Source organism: Ranitomeya imitator, chromosome 1 (genome assembly GCF_032444005.1).
Source record: "Ranitomeya imitator isolate aRanImi1 chromosome 1, aRanImi1.pri, whole genome shotgun sequence".
In the NCBI taxonomy this organism is placed as follows: Eukaryota; Metazoa; Chordata; class Amphibia; order Anura; family Dendrobatidae; genus Ranitomeya; species Ranitomeya imitator.
The window spans coordinates 17,119,428-17,139,602 of NC_091282.1; the positions used below are offsets into that span (position 1 = coordinate 17,119,428).

At 47.8% G+C, this 20,175-nt stretch overlaps 1 pseudogene; it reads left to right on the plus strand.

Annotated features, from left to right (window-relative positions):
- Nucleotides 1-20,175, plus strand: part of LOC138658528 (zinc finger protein 345-like) — a 131,498-nt pseudogene that overhangs the window by 59,549 nt on the left and 51,774 nt on the right.

Consider the following 20,175-nt stretch of genomic DNA (forward strand, 5'->3'; position numbering starts at 1 on the left):
TTAGCTCTTAGGCTGTGTCGAGGTGCATAGGGAGAGTTAGGAGCATCCCACGGCTACTTCTAGTGTTGTGTTGAGCTTAGGGACTGCGGTCAGTACAGATACCACTTCCTTAAGAGCTCGTTCCATGTTGCTCCTAAACCACCGCATCATAACAGCCCAGGCACTGACACCTGCTGGCATACTGGCCAGCAGCTGCCTAGGGCACCCACTGCTCCAGGGGCCTCCAGCCAGTGGCTATGGGGCCCCTGAGTCAAGGGAGCCCACCCTGTGCCCATGTAGCAGCAGCTGGAGACAGGATCCTGTCCCCGCAGCTAAAGCAAAATGAATATTCATGCTTCCTCACGCCCCTATGGGCCTGAAGAGGCGTGAATACCATTTCTCTTTAATAACAGGCAGAGTTAGCCACAGGCCGCAGCTAACACTGCCCGCATGTAAAACCCCACCACCACACACACACACACAGAGCACCGCACCACATACACAGCACTGCACCAAATACATACACACGCAGGCACACAGATTCACAGCGCAGTGAGTCCCGGCGTCCTGCTTCCTGTCTGAGACAGCCCAGCTGGATCACGTCATCATCCAGCCCGCTGTCTCAGACAGAAATCTGCCGGCAAGGAAGAGGCTGCCGGGATGTGCTGCTGCTGCGGGGAGGTGAGCTGTGCTGTGTGTCTGTGTGCCTGCACGTGTGTATGTGTGAGAGAGAGAGGGGTGGTGGAGAAGGACAATGATATTGGCGGGGGAAGACAATGATGGAGGTGATGGGCAATGATGGTGGGGGAGGCAATGATGGAGGTGATGGGCAATGATGGTGAGGGAGGAAATGATGGAAGTGATGGGCAATGATGGTGGGGGAGGCAATGATGGAGTTGATGAGCAATGATGGTGGCGGAGCCAATGATGGAGGTGATGGGCAATGATGGTGAGGGAGGCAATGATGGAGGTGATGAGCAATGATGGTGGGGAGGCAATGATGGATGTGATAGGCAATGATGGTGGGGGAGGCAATGCTGGAGGTGATGGGCAATGATGGTGAGGGAGGCAATGATGGAAGTGATGGGCAATGATGGTGGGGGGAGGCAATGATGGAAGTGATGGGCAATGATGGTGGGGGAGGCAATGATGGATGTGATAGGCAATGATGGTGGGGGAGGCAATGCTGGAGGTGATGGGCAATGATGGCGGTGGGGGAGGCAATGATGGAGGTGATGGGCAATGATGGTGGTGAGGGGAGGCAATGATGAAGGTGATGAAATGGGCAATGATGGTGGTGGGGGAGGCAATGATGGAGGTGGTGGAATGGGCAGTGATGGGGGAGAATAATAGGGGTGGTGGGGGAGAAGGCAATGATGGAGGTGGTGATGAGGACAATGATGGGGGTTGAGAGGGGCTGCATTATACTTTATGAGGGGGTTATATTATATTCTGTGGGGAGACTGCATTATTCTCAGGGGACTACATTACTACATTATATTCTGGGTGGCTACATCATACTATATGAGGGGGCTACAGTATACTCTATGGGGGGGCTGCATTATATTCTATGGTGGGGACTGCGTTATACCTGAGGGGGTTGCATTATATTTTGTGGGGTGCTGCATTATATTTTATGAGGGGGGCTACATTATATTCTATGAAGGGGCTACATTATATTATATGAGGGGGCTACCACAACCCCTGCTACATAATTAAGAAGTGTACTACCTTATATTATACCCTAATATTAGCGTATTTTACCACACATTTGGTGGTCTTGTATCTATTTCTATGCAGTAACATAGCGGGCCCCAAGAATGATTTTCTCTGGTGGGCCCAAGGGGTTCCAGTCCGACGCTGCATAAGACGATCCCCTCTCCGCCACCACCACCACTGACAACAGATGCCCCACTTTTTCACCTTCATCATAAAATTGTGTTTTTTTGAAGGCCCTCCTCCTCTCTGCTTTTCTCAAATACACCTTATTAACCTCTTCCTGGGCACCCCTTAGCCTACTCTGATTTTCTGCTGACGAGTCTAGTACTATATCCCTCTCCAAGGATTCTATTATTTCTCTATTTTCTAGCTTAGATTTGGACCTACACCTGGAAATCTCTCGAAACAAGAGACCCCTTAGAAACGCTGTCATAGTGTGCTACACCACCCGACTATCAGCACTCCCTTCATTAATCTGCCACTACTCCTCCAATTCTTCCTTTATAGTATTCATATTGATATATTCCAGCCATACCGGGTTCAATTACCACCCAACTCCCTTCCCAATCTTCCCCCCATCCGTCTAATGGACAATTCTATAGGCTTATGGTCCGAAATCACCCTTGGGAGGTATTCTACTCCACAGACCAGTTGTGTCATTAGCTCATTTCCCAGTGCCAAATCTATTCGTGAGAGAGACCCACAATAACAAGAGTAGCACACCGCATTCTCATTTCTCACTCTCCGCAGGTCCATCATTCCAATCTCTTTAATATAATTCCCAAATGCCGTCAATTTCTTAATACTTTTACCTGCACTCTGTTTATGTCAATCCCACCCATCATCTATAACATTATTGAAATCACCAATGATCAGTAATTAATGGTAATCCCGTACCTCGCTTAAATAATTCCATTACCTCACATAACTTTTTCCCGCTGTATGGCGTGTTCCTTCCGACAGTCCTCTTACATTCCAACTAAGGATTTTAATTCTATCACCCATCATACAATTATATACATGCAAGTTCCCGACCCTTGAAAATATCTTGCAGCTCTCCGTATGCAATAAAACTCTTCCCTAAACAATTAACCCCTCTCCTCACCCCATATACAGTAACCCAACAAACCATAACAATTCTCCCATTGTATTTTTCCCTCTCTTACCAGAGAGTGGGTACTCAAATGTCTAGCTATCCTATAGTAACATAGTTATTAAGGTTGAATGAAGACTTTAAGTCCATCTAGTTCAACCCATAGCTTAACCTAACATGCCCTAACTTGTTTATCCAGAGGAAGGCAAAAAAAAACCATGTGGCAAAGAGTAAGCTCCACACTGGGGAAAAAAATTCCTTCCCGACTCCACATACGGCAATCAGACTAGTTCCCTGGATCAATGCCCTATCAAGGAATCTAGTGTATATACCCTGTAACATTATACTATAAACGTTACCTCTGAACCACTATCTATCTAAAACTCCTCCACACCTCCTCCGCATATACATATGTGTTAGTGCAGTCTTACAAAATCTAACCAGATCACATACATCCTTCAAAGTGGGCTCCCCTATAACAGGCTCCTCAATATCTTCCTGCACCACAATCTCCTTTTCCCCCCGTTCATCCTCACCCATTAACTCCTCCTGTACCGAATCAGCCTCTGAATCTTCCTCCTTCTCCTCGGTCTCCCCCTCTCCCCTTCATCCATCACCTTTGCTGCTCCTTCCAGCCTCACAAACTTATCCAATTTAGCCACTATCTCCAGCCTCTGTGCATAGGAGGCATTTGCCGCGTCTGCTGTTATGACCTGGTGGTCAGGACAATAATGGACCTGGTGGTTAAGAGCACACGGAATGACCTGATAGTTACTGATAATATAGGACGAGCTCTGGGACGTGGGAACTCTGCTGACCGCAATCCCAAATCTTATCAACCACACTAGAAATAGCCGTGGATTGCTCCTAATGCTCCCTATGCAACTCGGCACAGCCTAAGGAACTAGCTAGCCCTAAAGATAGAAAAATAAAGCCTACCTTGCCTCAGAGAAATTCCCCAAAGGAAAAGGCAGCCCCCCACATATAATGACTGTGAGTAAAGATGAAAATACAAACACAGAGATGAAATAGATTAAGCAAAGTGAGGCCCGACTTACTGAACAGACTGAGGATAGGAAAGGTAGCTTTGCGGTCAGCACAAAAACCTACAAAAAGACCACGCAGAGGGCGCAAAAAGACCCTCCGCACCGACTCACGGTGCGGAGGCGCTCCCTCTGCGTCCCAGAGCTTCCAGCAAGCAAGACAACAATCCAAATAGCAAGCTGGACAGAAAAATAGCAAACCAGAGAAAAACAAGCAGTCACTTAGGTTCTGCTGGGAAGATAGGTCACAAGAACGATCCAGGAGTGAACTAGACCAATACTGGAACATTGACAGGTGGCATGGAGCAAAGATCTAAGTGGAGTTAAATAGAGCAGCCAGCTAACGAATTAACCTCGTCACCTGTGGAAGGAAACTCAGAAACACCCACAGCCACCAGAGAAAGTCCATGGACAGAACCAGCCGAAGTACCATTCATGACCACAGGAGGGAGCCCGACAACAGAATTCACAACAGTCTGCCTTCTCAGCTGCCTCCACGCTCTTGGCGCCATCTTTAGCCCGACTCCCAGCTCCCTTCCTCACATCCTGCTGCTGTATCCTCACCATGATCGTGGGTCACCACAGCACCGCGTGTCAGGGTCTGCCTCCGCTCCCCACCGCCACCAGCACAGCTCGTTACCGGCACTCCCTAGGGACTTTGAACAGGATAAACCAAGTAATGTAGTAGAGAGGTTGCAGGAGCCGTCCGCTCACATCGAGTGCTAGGCCACGCCCCAAAATGTCATTTTTAATTGCATGGACACTTTTCTACATTATGGCATGATAGGAAGCTTGTGAATGGCAATGGTGGTACATTAAAGGGGTAAATAACTGGTTCCTTTAAGAACTGTCTATTTGTTGTCTAATCTATGCTACCTGTCATGACTCTGTTCTTGGGTGTTCCGGGACCAGGGGCTCCTTCCCTTTCCCTAACGATAGGGACACCCTAGCTCGCCCTGTTCCCCAGATTACTTCTGATGGTGAAGATGCCAGGGCCACGTACCTTGCCTTACCTCCTGAATCAGTCCTCAGTCTGTACCCTTCTCCCTTCTTGCGTGGGTGGGGGTAGTAGTGTACCATAATACAATAAAAAGAGTAACCAGGTAATACGAACAAGGGTAATACCAATATAGAAATATACTCACACAACCAGAGGAATGCATTGGGGAGTGGAGAATGGGGTAAAACCAAAGTAGGAGAAGAAAGGGAATTATCACACACTGAAAACCTAGCAACAGTCACAGATAAATCCACCAAATGTCTTCTCCAGTAACAACCACCAAAAACCTCCAGCCATGCAGCATAAGCTACCTCTGACAGTGAGTGCTAGCCAGGGCCCAGATTATATAGGGGGATGGGAGGGGCTAACAGTGCGCAGCTAAGAGCCTAAATGCTACAGGAGCTCTCAACAGAGCAGATTAACCCCTGCACTGCTAAAAGAAACTTACACTGTTTAATATGAAGGTGAAGTGCTTTTAATCAGTGGAGCAATAGGAGAAATCAGACACTGTGGTCTTGTGGCTCCTCTCTGTCGTAGTAAACCCGTGAAACCACACCTGACTTGTGCCATTGTCAACAGTTTATAAGAGTTATTCACTTTACCCATCATTGTGCTAATATTATGGCATGTAAATAAAACAAAGGTATAAGACTGGGATATAGACTGGTGAGCATGCAGTGTGTAAACGCACGTTCACACTGGCCACTGTACAGGAGAAAAAACAAAGACAGAAATATAATGATTGAATATCCTGAATTAAATAATAAATAACAATAGTGCATGGAAATAATATAGGAGACTTAGTTAACATGTTTTTTTTATTAAAAAAATGCAAAAACCATCCCACCATGTCACGGTAACCGTAATTGGGACAGTCCTAACTCTAATATTAAAAAACTTACCGTTTGTCAAGTGGCATGTCGTTGTCTTCCTTATTACCAGTCTTTTCACTGACTTGTGTTTTAATTGTAAGCTCCATAAAATATATTTAGAAATCTCTTTTGTGTTGTAGATTAGATGTGATTTTTTCATTCCTTCATCCTCAGGAAATCCATGTGAGAAGAACGGTTTATCACTAAACTGTAAAGAAGAAGATATCGGGAAGCACTGTAATGGAGAAAACCTCATTACCCTTCATGGACCTTCTGGACTTCACAGCACTTCACTTTCTTATAATCCTCCTAATCATGGGGAACCCTCTCCTGAGCAATCTTGCATTGTTACCACTATTCCAGGTGACAACATGGATACAAGATTTCAGTGTGATAAGCAACTTACTAAATGCTCAGATTTTTTAACAAAAAGAAATCACAAAGCAGAAAAGTCATTCTCCTGTCCAGAATGTGGGAAATGCTGTAAAAGTAACACAAAATTAGTTATACATGAGAGAAGTCACACAGGAGAAAAACCATTTTCATGTTTGGAATGTGGGAAATGCTTTACACATAAAGGACATCTTATTAGACATCATAAAATTCACACAGGAGAGAAGCCATATCCATGTTCAGAATGTGGGAAATGTTTTAGAGATAATTCAATGCTTGTTAGACATCAGAGAACTCACACAGGAGAAAAGCCATATTCATGTTCAGAATGTGGGAAATGCTTTACATATCAATCATGTCTTGTAAAACACAAGAGAAGGCATTCAGAAAATAAACTGTAATTATGTTATGTGTTTTTTAAATGTCAGTAAACATTGCTCAGCATAAATGAGTACACCCCCTTTGATTGGTAAGATTTTAATTAATATCTCACTGAGCACAAGAACAATTTCTAACACTGATTTTCATAGAACATTTTTTTAATAAAAACATAAAAGTAAGGTTAATAATAAAAGTTTCATTACAAAATCTTCAGTTTTTCCCAAATTAGTTGACTGTAAAAATTAGTGCACCCCAAAAGCTACTTCATCTAGAATTTGGTATGGTTCCCATGATTTTTAACCACAGCACCAAGTCTTCTAGGCCTGGAATGAATGAGTTGGTGACATAGTACACAATCTATCTTTTCTACCCTTTTTCAAGAACGAGCGCTCTTAGCACTTGGATGCTGGATGGAGAGTGATGACAACTTGTCTCTTCAGAATTCACCATAGGTGTTCGGTTCCGTTCAGATCAGGAGACAATTGGTCACTGAATCACTTTCACCCTATTCTTCAGAAATACAACAGTGGCCTTAGATGTGTGTTTTGGATCATTGTCATGTTGGGGAAGTGCAGGTCTACCAAGAGCACCGAGTGATGACAGCATCTTCTTTCGCTGAAGAGCAGAACATCTGTGAGTTCATGATACCATCAATGAAACGTAGCTCCTGACACCAGCAGCACTCATGCACCCAACATAAGGTCACTGCCACCACCATATATAATGTAGGTACCTTACATTTCGCATTGTATTCCTCAATACAAGAGAGAGAGAGTACAAAGGAGGGCAACAAAATTAATAAAGGGGATGGGAGAACTACAATACCCAGATAGATTAGCGAAATTAGGATTATTTAGTCTAGAAAAAAGACGACTGAGGGGCGATCTAATAACCATGTATAAGTATATAAGGGGACAATACAAATATCTCGCTGAGGATCTGTTTATACCAAGGAAGGTGACGGGCACAAGGGGGCATTCTTTGCGTCTGGAGGAGAGAAGGTTTTTCCACCAACATAGAAGAGGATTCTTTACTGTTAGGGCAGTGAGAATCTGGAATTGCTTGCCTGAGGAGGTGGTGATGGCGAACTCAGTCGAGGGGTTCAAGAGAGGCCTGGATGTCTTCCTGGAGCAGAACAATATTGTATCATACAATTATTAGGTTCTGTAGAAGGACGTAGATCTGGGGATTTATTATGATGGAATATAGGCTGAACTGGATGGACAAATGTCTTTTTTCGGCCTTACTAACTATGTTACTATGTTACTATGTTACTTTTGCAATGTCATACAGATTTGGAATCATCAGTTTAAAAAAAACATTTATTTTGGTTTCCTCACTCCATAGTATAGAGTCCCAGGAGTCTTCATATTTATGTGTTATGCTAAGAACGTCCCTAATGTCTCCCCAAAGCAGTGACTTAAGGTTCTGACCGTGCTCCCCACATATTGCAGGAGGCAAGCTTCACATTGTATGATGTCAGTGACGTGTGGAGCTACAACTAATGAGACGTCCAATATTATATTATTCTGTTTAGTAGATGAAGCATTTTTGCTCTGGGCACAAACCACATTTAGGTCGACCACATTCAATAAAACCTTTGGTATTTGTCACCCACGTGTCGGCTGACTTTTTTTTTGAGAGATACAGGTGCATCTAACAATTTAACAATGATAAATGTAAGGTTATACACATGGGAAGAAGGAATCAATGTCACCATTACACACTGAATGGGAAACCACTGGGTAAATCTGACAGGGAGAAGGACTTGGGGATCCTAGTTAATGATAAACTTACCTGGAGCAGCCAGTGCCAGGCAGCAGCTGCCAAGGCAAACAGGATCATGGGGTGCATTAAAAGAGGTCTGGATACACATGATGAGAGCATTATACTGCCTCTGTACAAATCCCTAGTTAGACCGCACATGGAGTACTGTGTCCAGTTTTGGGCACTGGTGCTCAGGAAGGATATAATGGAACTAGAGAGAGTACAAAGGAGGGCAACAAAATTAATAAAGGGGATGGGAGAACTACAATACCCAGATAGATTAGCGAAATTAGGATTATTTAGTCTAGAAAAAAGACGACTGAGAGGCGATCTAATAACCATGTATAAGTATATAAGGGGACAATACAAATTTCTCGCTGAGGATCTGTTTATACCAAGGAAGGTGACGGGCACAAGGGGGCATTCTTTGCGTCTGGAGGAGAGAAGGTTTTTCCACCAACATAGAAGAGGATTCTTTACTGTTAGGGCAGTGAGAATCTGGAATTGCTTGCCTGAGGAGGTGGTGATGGCGAACTCAGTCGAGGGGTTCAAGAGAGGCCTGGATGTCTTCCTGGAGCAGAACAATATTGTATCATACAATTAGGTTCGGTAGAAGGACGTAGATCTGGGGATTTATTATGATGGAATATCGGCTGAACTGGATGGACAAATGTCTTTTTTCGGCCTTACTAACTATGTTACTATGTTACTATGTTACTATCTCACAAAGTTAGAATATCATCAAAAAGTTAATTTCAGTTCTTCAATACAAAAAGTGAAACTCCTATATTATATAGATTCTGTCCCGAAGTGAGTGGGTGTGATGCGAACCAATGGTTGGTCGGTCACCAAACAATACAACAACCCGGGGAACACCAGGGAGACAATAAGAACAGTAGGTCCTGACAATAGGGAACAGGGTAAACAAAACATGCAATACTTAGCTCCTTCTGCTGCAAAGCACCGAACAGCAGAGATAAGGCACCAGGAAAGCAAACTCTGCAAAAGCACAACTGCACCCAGAGAGCTCCTTTCTCCAGCTTGGTCACTGTAGAATCTTCTCTAAGCCTGGTGTCACACACAACGTATAAAAAAATCGGTTCATTTTACACCAATGAGAATCTCAGAAATGTTTCGTGAACAGTGATCCATGTGCAATGCGAGGATGCGATTTCCTCGCATCATACTATCCGTGTGACATACGTATGGCGAGATTTTCTCGCCGGCTTCCAAAATGGACATATAATGGATGCAGAAGACACAATGGCGGCCGTCGGTGAAATGCGGACCGGTGAATATAGCAAGTGCCCGTGGCCTGAGAGGTGAGTATGCCATTTTTTTTTTTTTTTAATCGCAGCAACAGCATATGGGGCAAATGTCTGTATGGAGCATCTTATGGGGCCATGTGCAGCATTATATGGGGCAAATATCTGTATGGGGCCATGTGCAGCATTATATGGGGCAAATATCTGTATGGGGCCATGTGCAGCATTATATGGGGCAAATATCTGTATGGGGCCATGTGCAGCATTATATGGGGCAAATATCTCTGGAGCATCTTATGGGGCCATAATCAGCAATTGTGGAGCATCATACGGGGCAAATGTGTCTATGGAGCATCTTATGGGGCCATTATTAACCTTTGCAGCATTATATGGGGCATATTTTAATATGGAGCATCTTATGGGGCCATAATGAACTGTATGGAGCATTATATGGGGCGTATTTTGTATGGAGCATCTTATGGGGCCATCATGAACTGTATGGAGCATTATATGGGGATCCTGATTCAATATGGATATTCAAAAACACTTAACCTACTGATGTCTTAATTAATTTTACTTTTATTGGTACCATTTTTTTATTTTTGAAATTTACCGGTAGCTGCTGCATTTTCCACCCTAGGCTTATACTCGAGTCATTAAGGCTACGTTCAGACTAGCGTTGCGCGCCGCTGCGTCGGCGACGCAACGCACACAAAAACGCGGCAAAACGCACGCAAAAACGCTGCGTTTTGCGACGCGTGCGTCGTTTTTTGCCGAAAATCGGACGCAAGAAAAATGCAACTTGTTGCGTTTTCTTGGTCCGATGCTAGCGGCAAAAAAGACGCAAGTGTTGCAAAACGCAACACACAAAAACGCATGCGTCCCCCATGTTAAACATAGGGGCGCATGACGCGTGCGTCGCCGCTGCGTCGCCCGACGCTAAGGCGACGCACACTAGCAGAACGCTAGTGTGAACGTAGCCTAAGTTTTCCCAGTATTTTGTGGCAAAATTAGGGGGGTCGGGTTATACTCAGGTCAGCTTATACTCGAGTATATACGGTATATATATATATATATATATATATATATATATATACACCGTATGTCACTGAGACACATATATATCCATATTTCATACAGAGCTAGTGTTCTGTCTCCGCCATCTAATATTGTTACCCTGATTATCTGTTTGCGTAATTGCAGGTTTCTCAGTATAGATGTTCATATCTTTATTTGTTTTTAGTGCTTTGGCTCCCTCTAGCGGTCAGAGTCATGTTCACAGTTCAATTTTCTGTTTTGTATTATCCATGTATCATTCTCCTCCTCTTTTGCAATGCATTATGGTAGCTCAGCCTCCATTTCCCTCCATTTTTCCTTTCACTTTCTTCAGTTTGCCTTCAAGGAAAGACGCTTCACTTCATCCCCCTTGCGATTGCATTGCCGGTATGTCTTTATGCCTTCTCTAGATAATCCCTACTCTATATTAGCCAAGCTTAGCCAGTTGTACTCCTAGTTCAGTTATTAGCTTCTAAATGTTATGCATAATGTACATCACGTGTAGTATGTATCTGTTCTATACCATGTACTGATTCTATGTATATTATTGTTTACAGTTTCACCACATCAATATACCACTACGTTTAATAAAGCACAGACTCAACCACAGTCTCCTTATTGGACCCCGGTATAGCAGTTTAGCTGACTGTATAGCTACGTATGAGCCTGCCTCAGCTAGTGAGGACAGAACAGTGAAACGGCAGCCATCCAACTAGTGGGATTCAAGTCACCGGCTACTCAGAGACTAAATACAGCTACAGCAATCTCTGCACAGCCAAGCACTTTCCCAAGACACCATGTCTCACAAATCACATAGGACAAGATCTGTTACTTCCGTCTGCTCAAAGACAACATCTATCAGCAGCACGGTCGCCATTGCCCGCGCAAATGCTGAAGCCGCCAAAATGCGAGCGAGCTTTGCTGACCAAGAGATGCAACTTAAATTAGAGAAGGCACGCGTGGATGCCGCCTTAGAAAGCCTAGCAGCAAAAAGGGAAGCTGCCGCAGCCCTCGCCGAAGCAGAATCGCTAGAAGCCGCGCAAAATCCCAAGCTGCATAGCCAGAGCAGTACGTCGAGTCTGGGGTTTCCACTGCAAGACTCACCACAACGCACATCACAGTATGTTAATGAACTTCCTGATCCAAACTATAACCCTGAACCAAAACCAGAATACGACACCTCCAGCGAAGTGAGCGAGAGTCGTCACGAGGCTCAGGACAGAAACAAACTCGAAAATGTGAAGCAAAACAACTCTGCTAATGACTACCTTACCCCTCACCAGGTAACCAACGTGGATCACCCTGCTGACACACCGTACATCAGGCCGAAGCAATACGACACCGGCTGGCGCCACCCAGAGGACACTAACAGGTACGAACGCACCTCACATCACTATCAGGGCGACCCATCACCAGTATACTCTGCTGACAACCGGTTCACGACAGAATTTGCCAAGTTCTTCACACGACGTGAACTGGTTGCCAAGGGACTCATGAAATTCACTGACCAAGCTGAAGGTTACAGAGCTTGGAAAGCTTCCTTCCAAAATGTCATTAGAGACTTGGGACTACAACACAGGGAAGAGATAGACCTGTTAGCCAAATACCTGGGAGAAGAGTCAGTCAAACATGCAGTAAGGATCAGAGACATTAATATAAACCGCCCTGAGACTGGCCTCAAAGAGATCTGGAAGAGGCTGGATGAATGTTACGGCTCAGCAGAAGTAATAGAAAGAGCCTTGTTCAAAAGAATCGATGACTTTCCTAAAATATCTAACAAAGGTCTCCAGAAACTTAGAGAGCTAAGCGACCTGCTAAAGGAAGTCCAAGTTGCCAAATACGAGGACGACCTACAGGGACTTGCATTCCTCGACACAGCCAGAGGTGTTAACCCTATAGTCCAGAAGTTGCCCTACAATCTACAGGAGTGGTGGCTCACACATGGTTCCACGTACAAATACAAACACAGCGTTCCATTCCCTCCCTTCTCCGTTTTTGTAGACTTCATACACCAACAAGCGAGAATTAGAAACGATCCCAGCTTTGACTTTGCAATACCATATGCCACACCATCACCACCTGCAAATCCACGCAGAACATCTGTGGAAGTACACAAGACTTATGTTTCTTCTCCAGGTTCTAATTACAGGTCTGCTGGCTGCTCCCAATCAGAGACAAAGGTGCAGGACCCTGACAAGCAGTGCCCAATTCATCAGAAGCCTCATCCTCTCCTGAAATGCAGAGCCTTCAGAGGAAAATCTATGCCAGATCGCAGAAGCTTCCTGAAAGAAAACGGTATCTGCTACAAGTGCTGCTCGTCCACAACTCATCTCGCCAAGGATTGCAAGGTCAGTGTAAAATGCACAGAATGTGGCACCATAGACCATAACACCGCTCTACACCCTGGCCCAGCTCCATGGAGTACACAAAACACGCCAGCTGACAGTGAACATGGCGGGGAGGAAAGGAACACTGATACAGCTACGCCAGAGATCACTTCACAATGCACCGAGGTCTGCAAAGGGACAATAGACAGTAGGTCCTGTTCAAAAATATGCCTCGTCAAAGTATACCCGAAAGGCCATAGAGACCAAGCTGTAAGACTGTATGCTATCTTTGATGATCAAAGTAATCGATCCTTGGCTAGATCAACGTTCTTTGACCTATTCAACATCAAAGGGCCAAGCACTCCCTACTCCTTAAAGATGTGTGCAGGTACTGTGACAACAGCAGGCAGGAAAGCTACTGACTACCAGATCAAGTCTTTAGACGGTCAATTCTGCCTACCGCTACCTACGATCATCGAATGTAACCAGATCCCAGACAACAGATCTGAAATCCCTACACCAGATGTAGCAATCCATCACGCTCACTTAAAAAGAATAGCACACCTTATACCGGAACTCGACCATCAGGCCCAGATAATTCTGCTGTTGGGGAGAGATATCCTGCAGGTTCATAAAGTGAGACGTCATATCAATGGACTCCACAATGCTCCCTATGCCCAAAAGATAGACCTAGGATGGGTCATAATTGGCAACGTATGCTTGGGACGCATGAACGCCCCATCTTCTGTGACAAGCATGCTGACAAATACATTGGAGAAAGGACGTCCATCTCTGTTTCAACCTTGTAACAATGAGTTCCATGTCAGGGAACTGCCACACAGCATCCAACTGCCCAACCATCTAATAGACTTTACTCACGTCAGCAATATAGTGTCGGGAAGCTATGAGGAGCAGTTAGGGTGCACAGTCTTCCAGAGAACTAAGCAGGACAACCAAGTGGCAATGTCGGTAGAGGACAAGTTCTTAGAGGTAATGGACAAGGGACTCGTTAAAGGGAACCTGTCACCCCGAAAATCGCGGGTGAGGTAATCCCACCGGCATCAGGGGCTTATCTGCAGCATTCTGTAATGCTGTAGATAAGCCCCCGATGTTACCTGAAAAAGGAGAAAAAGACGTTATATTATACTCACCCAGGGGCGGTCCCACTGCTGGTCAGGTCGGATGGGCGTCTCCGGTCCGCTGCGGCGCCTCCTATCTTCTTTCCATGACGTCCTCTTCTGATCTTCAGCCACGGCTCCGGCGCAGGCGTACTTTGCTCTGCCCTGTTGAGGGCAGACAAAGTACTGCAGTGCGCAGGCGCCGGGCCTCTGACCTTTCCGGCGCCTGCGCACTGCAGTACTATCCTCACGTTGCCATAGACACCACTACGCCAAAATAGAAACACAAAACCATCTAAAAACACACCCGCGCATGTGCCGAATGGTTAGGATAGATCACAGAAAAAGTGATCACAACTAGTGTTGAGCGATACCTTGCGATATCGGAAAGTATCGGTATCGGTTGGGATCGGCCGATATTCAAAAAATATCGGATATCGCCGATACCGATACCCGATCCCAATGCAAGTCAATGGGACCAAAATATCGGAATTAAAATAAACCCTTTCTTTCCTTGTAGGTTCATTCTACATCAAGGAAAACAACTAAGAATAATGTAGGATGTATTGTGGGAGGTGGCGGAGACATTAAAGGCAATGAGGTTTAGCCCAATCAAATAGAATAGCATGTTTTTTGTTTTTTTTTAAGACGTTCGGAGTGAAAAAGATATTGAGTATGTAAATTTTTTTTTATTTTGTCAGATATTGATGTTTCACTATTCCACGCCCTTCCCCTTCTTTTTTTTCTTTTTTTTTTTTACTTTTCCCACACTTTCATCTTCATCATCATCAGCATCTTTGACATCAACTTCTTCTTCACCTTATTCATCTTCTTCTTCATCTTCTACCTATTTTTTTTTTTTATTACATTCTTCATATTCATTTTATTCAACTATTATTATTCTTCCTATTCTACATATTCTTTTTATTCCACTGTTATTATTCTTCCTATTCTACTTCTTCATCATATTCTCATTTGTGACAGGCATTCCCGTAGTTGTTATCTATAAAAGTTGGAAGATTACACCTTCCGTTCTGCCAGTCACAAAAGTTACATTTGTCCGCGTTCAGTTTGGCCTGCAGCATCAGGCTTTATCCAGGGGCACCACGAGGAGGAACGGACTCACCCCCATACACTGCTCAGTCTTCTTCTGCATATAATTTAGATAATATCTTTTGCTCTGATATTAAGTCTTATGCTTAATGTTCTTCTGCTCTTTGTTCTGCAGCCTCTTGTTCTTCTGCTTCTCGGTCTTCCATGTCGTCGTCTCCAGGGTCGTCGTCTCCAGTGTCGTCATCTCCGCCGTCGTCGTCTCAGCCATCGTCGTCTCCGCCGTCGTCGTCTCCGCCGTCGTCATCGGGGTGGTCTTCCGGGTCGTCGTTGTCGTCATCGGGGTGGTCTTCCGGGTCGTCGTCATCGGGGTGGTCTTCCGGGTCGTCGACTTTAGGGTCTTAAACTTGGAAATGTAGCAGAAGGTACAAGAAGGCTGAGAAAATGCCAAGAACCAGCTGATGGAACTGGAACTCGGATGGCTACTCGAAGGTTCAAGAGCCTATGGAACTACCGAGGACCAGCTGACGTTACTGGAACCCGGTTACTAAGCAGGAGGTACCCGTGCTAAAAAGCACTACCAAGGACCGCCTGGCGTTGGCGGAACTCGGATACCCAGAAGGAGGCACCTAAGCCAAAGGCTCTGCCCGGAACCAGCTGACGTTACTGGAACCAGGATGGGGAGCAGAAGGTACAAGAGCAAAAGACACTGCCGAGAACCAGCTGACGGTACTGGAACCCGGATGGGTAGCCGAAGGTCCAAGAGCCAATGGAACTACCGAGGACCAGCTGACGTTACTGGAACCCGGTTACTAAGCAGGAGGTACCCGTGCCTGAAAGCACTACCAAGGACCACCTGACGTTGGTGGAACTTGGATACCCAGAAGGAGGCACTTAAGCCAAAGGCTCTGCCCGGAACCAGCTGACGGTACTGGAACCAGGATGGGGAGCAGAAGGTACAAGAGCAAAAGACACTGCCGAGAACCAGCTGACGGTGCTGGAACCAGGTGGTGGACCCGAAGGCCCACAGGAGAGGAGAGAACAGCTAGGCCGCGAGGCAGCCGCAGTTACCGAACCCCAACAGTCCTACAGGGGGAGCTGGGCCTACTGGCACTACAGAACCAGCCTTGACTACCAGTTCACGCAGCCCACATAGGAAGCTCCTAAACTGGAGGCACCCTGGAGTTGGCTAACCCGACTGCAACACGACGGGGCAAACATAGGCGTCTCAGCGAGTTTGACACACCCCGGAAACAGCTGACGGTGCTGAAACCAGGTTTGGCACGAGGGAGTACCTGTGACAAAAACACTGCCGAGAACCAGCTGGCGGTGCTGGAACCCAGATGCGTTGCCCCAGTGTGCGAGAGCCAATGGCACGACCGAGGACCAGCTGACGGTGCTGGAACCCGGTTACTAAGCTGTAGGTGCCCGCGCTTAAAAGCACTACCAAGGACCGCCTGACGTTGGCGGAACTCGGATACCCAGGAGGAGGCACCTAAGCCAAAGGCTCGGCCCGGAACCAGCTGACGGTGCTGGAACAAGGTGGTGGACCACAAGGCCCACAGGAGAGGAGAGAACAGCTAGGCCGCGAGGCAGCCGCAGTTACCGAACCCCAACAGTCCTACAGGGGGAGCTGGGCCTACTGGCACTACAGAACCAGCCTTGACTACCAGTTCACGCAGCCCACATAGGAAGCTCCTAAACTGGAGGCACCCTGGAGTTGGCTAACCCGACCGCACCACGACAGGGCAAGCATAGGCGTCTCAGTGAGCTTGACACAACCCGGAAACAGCTGACGGTGCTGAAACCAGGCTTGGCACGAGGGAGTACCTGTGACAAGAACACTGCCGAGAACCAGCTGGCGGTGCTGGAACCCAGATGCGTTGCCCCAGTGTGCAAGAGCCAATGGCACGACCGAGGACCAGCTGGCGGTGCTGGAACCCGGTTACTAAGCTGTAGGTGCCCGCGCTTAAAAGCACTACCAAGGCCCGCATGACGTTGGCGGAACTCGGATACCCAGGAGGAGGCACCTAAGCCAAAGGCTCGGCCCGGAACCAGCTGACGGTGCTGGAACCAGGTGGTGGACCCCAAGGCCCACAGGAGAGGAGAGAACAGCTAGGCCGCGAGGCAGCCGCAGTTACCGAACCCCAACAGTCCTACAGGGGGAGCTGGGCCTACTGGCACTACAGAACCAGCCTTGACTACCAGTTCACGCAGCCCACATAGGAAGCTCCTAAACTGGAGGCACCCTGGAGTTGGCTAACCCGACCGCACCACGACAGGGCAAGCATAGGCGTCTCAGTGAGCTTGACACAACCCGGAAACAGCTGACGGTGCTGAAACCAGGCTTGGCACGAGGGAGTACCTGTGACAAGAACACTGCCGAGAACCAGCTGGCGGTGCTGGAACCCAGATGCGTTGCCCCAGTGTGCAAGAGCCAATGGCACGACCGAGGACCAGCTGGCGGTGCTGGAACCCGGTTACTAAGCTGTAGGTGCCCGCGCTTAAAAGCACTACCAAGGCCCGCCTGACGTTGGCGGAACTCGGATACCCAGGAGGAGGCACCTAAGCCAAAGGCTCGGCCCGGAACCAGCTGACGGTGCTGGAACCAGGTGGTGGACCAGAAGGTCCACAGGAGAGGAGAGAACAGCTAGGCCGCGAGGCAGCCGCAGTTACCGAACCCCAACAGTCCTACAGGGGGAGCTGGGCCTACTGGCACTACAGAACCAGCCTTGACTACCAGTTCACGCAGCCCACATAGGAAGCTCCTAAACTGGAGGCACCCTGGAGTTGGCTAACCCGACCGCACCACGACGGGGCAAGCATAGGCGTCTCAGTGAGCTTGACACAACCCGGAAACAGCTGACGGTGCTGAAACCAGGCTTGGCACGAGGGAGTACCTGTGACAAGAACACTGCCGAGAACCAGCTGGCGGTGCTGGAACCCAGATGCGTTGCCCCAGTGTGCAAGAGCCAATGGCACGACCGAGGACCAGCTGGCGGTGCTGGAACCCGGTTACTAAGCTGTAGGTGCCCGCGCTTAAAAGCACTACCAAGGACCGCCTGACGTTGGCGGAACTCGGATACCCAGGAGGAGGCACCTAAGCCAAAGGCTCGGCCTGGAACCAGCTGACGGTGCTGGAACCAGGTGGTGGACCCCAAGACCCACAGGAGAGGAGAGAACAGCTAGGCCGCGAGGCAGCCGCAGTTACCAAACCCCAACAGTCCTACAGGGGGAGCTGGGCCTACTGGCACTACAGAACCAGCCTTGACTACCAGTTCACGCAGCCCACATAGGAAGCTCCTAAACTGGAGGCACCCTGGAGTTGGCTAACCCGACCGCACCACGACGGGGCAAGCATAGGCGTCTCAGTGAGCTTGACACAACCCGGAAACAGCTGACGGTGCTGAAACCAGGCTTGGCACGAGGGAGTACCTGTGTCAAAAACACTGCCGAGAACCAGCTGGCGTTGCTGGAACCCAGATGCGTTGCCCCAGTGTGCAAGAGCCAATGGCACGACCGAGGACCAGCTGGCGGTGCTGGAACCCGGTTACTAAGCTGTAGGTGCCCGCGCTTAAAAGTACTACCAAGGACCGCCTGACGTTGGCGGAACTCGGATACCCAGGAGGAGGCACCTAAGCCAAAGGCTCGGCCTGGAACCAGCTGACGGTGCTGGAACCAGGTGGTGGACCCCAAGGCCCACAGGAGAGGAGAGAACAGCTAGGCCGCGAGGCAGCCGCAGTTACCGAACCCCAACAGTCCTACAGGGGGAGCTGGGCCTACTGGCACTACAGAACCAGCCTTGACTACCAGTTCACGCAGCCCACATAGGAAGCTCCTAAACTGGAGGCACCCTGGAGTTGGCTAACCCGACCGCACCACGACGGGGCAAGCATAGGCGTCTCAGTGAGCTTGACACAACCCGGAAACAGCTGACGGTGCTGAAACCAGGCTTGGCACGAGGGAGTACCTGTGACAAGAACACTGCCGAGAACCAGCTGGCGGTGCTGGAACCCAGATGCGTTGCCTATTAAAGATTGTCTTCCTAGAGCCCCAACTAGCGGTGTTGGAGCTAAGGGTAAGCAGGGGGAGCAGAGTGTAGGCCGAAGCCTGCACTGGAGGCAACTTTGTGTCTGCATTGCGTTTGCAGGACACTTTGCCGGCTACACAGTGGGGGAACAGCTGGCGTTGCTGAACCCCACTAACACAATGGCGTGTGTTTTTCTCTGTGCAGCTAGCACTTGCGGTCAAAAACTAGCGATGTTAGAGCCTGTGTTGAAGCAGGAGGAGGAGGAGAGGAGCAGAGTGTAGGCCGAAGCCTATTTGAACCAATTTCAAAGGAAACCTTTAACCCCCCCTCAGGTGTTACAAAGTACAAGAGACACACCTTGTGCAGTATTAATGCTGCACAAGTGAAAGGTTGCTCTATTAATTTGTCTACTTGCACACGCTGAATGAAAGACGTACACAATTTAGCCCATTCTACAGTCAAACTGTAGTGGATGCGTGACTTGGCTTTTTAAGGAGACGCAGCACAGGTGTCCCAAATAACGCCTTGGTGCTTGGCGCAGCTTCCTGAGCTTTGTTATTTGCTGTACAGGAGTCTGCGCTCTTGTGTTATCCCTTGGCAATGCCCTGTTAGAGCTGCCCGTCTTATGACCTCATTTAATGTTGGCCGGTGCGGTTAACGATGGCCATAAATCCCAGACCCACAGTGCCTTTTCATAAAGTCACACTGCGGTGCTGTGATTCGTGGCCTTGAGCAGTAAATATTTTGGCCGCTCACACACGTCCTTACACCTGCTTCAGACTGGGTGGCCTCTGCTGATCCCTTCTCGCATGCCGCGGCCATGAGGCTGCACAGTCTGAAGAAGGCGGAAGGAGATGAGTTAAGACAGGTGAAGATATGCACTGCTCGTGCCCATCAATCACAGCCTCGCAGTCAAAATAAGACAACGAGGAGCATTGTTTCAGGCAGGGCGGACGCACAGGCGCAACAAGCCAACCAATGATGTCAGAAGACGGGAAGCGCTACCAAGGGGGGTGCTGCGTATCATTAGAAAGGAAAGTCACACCTCAGGGACAGTGGAATGGTCTCAATGAGACACATTT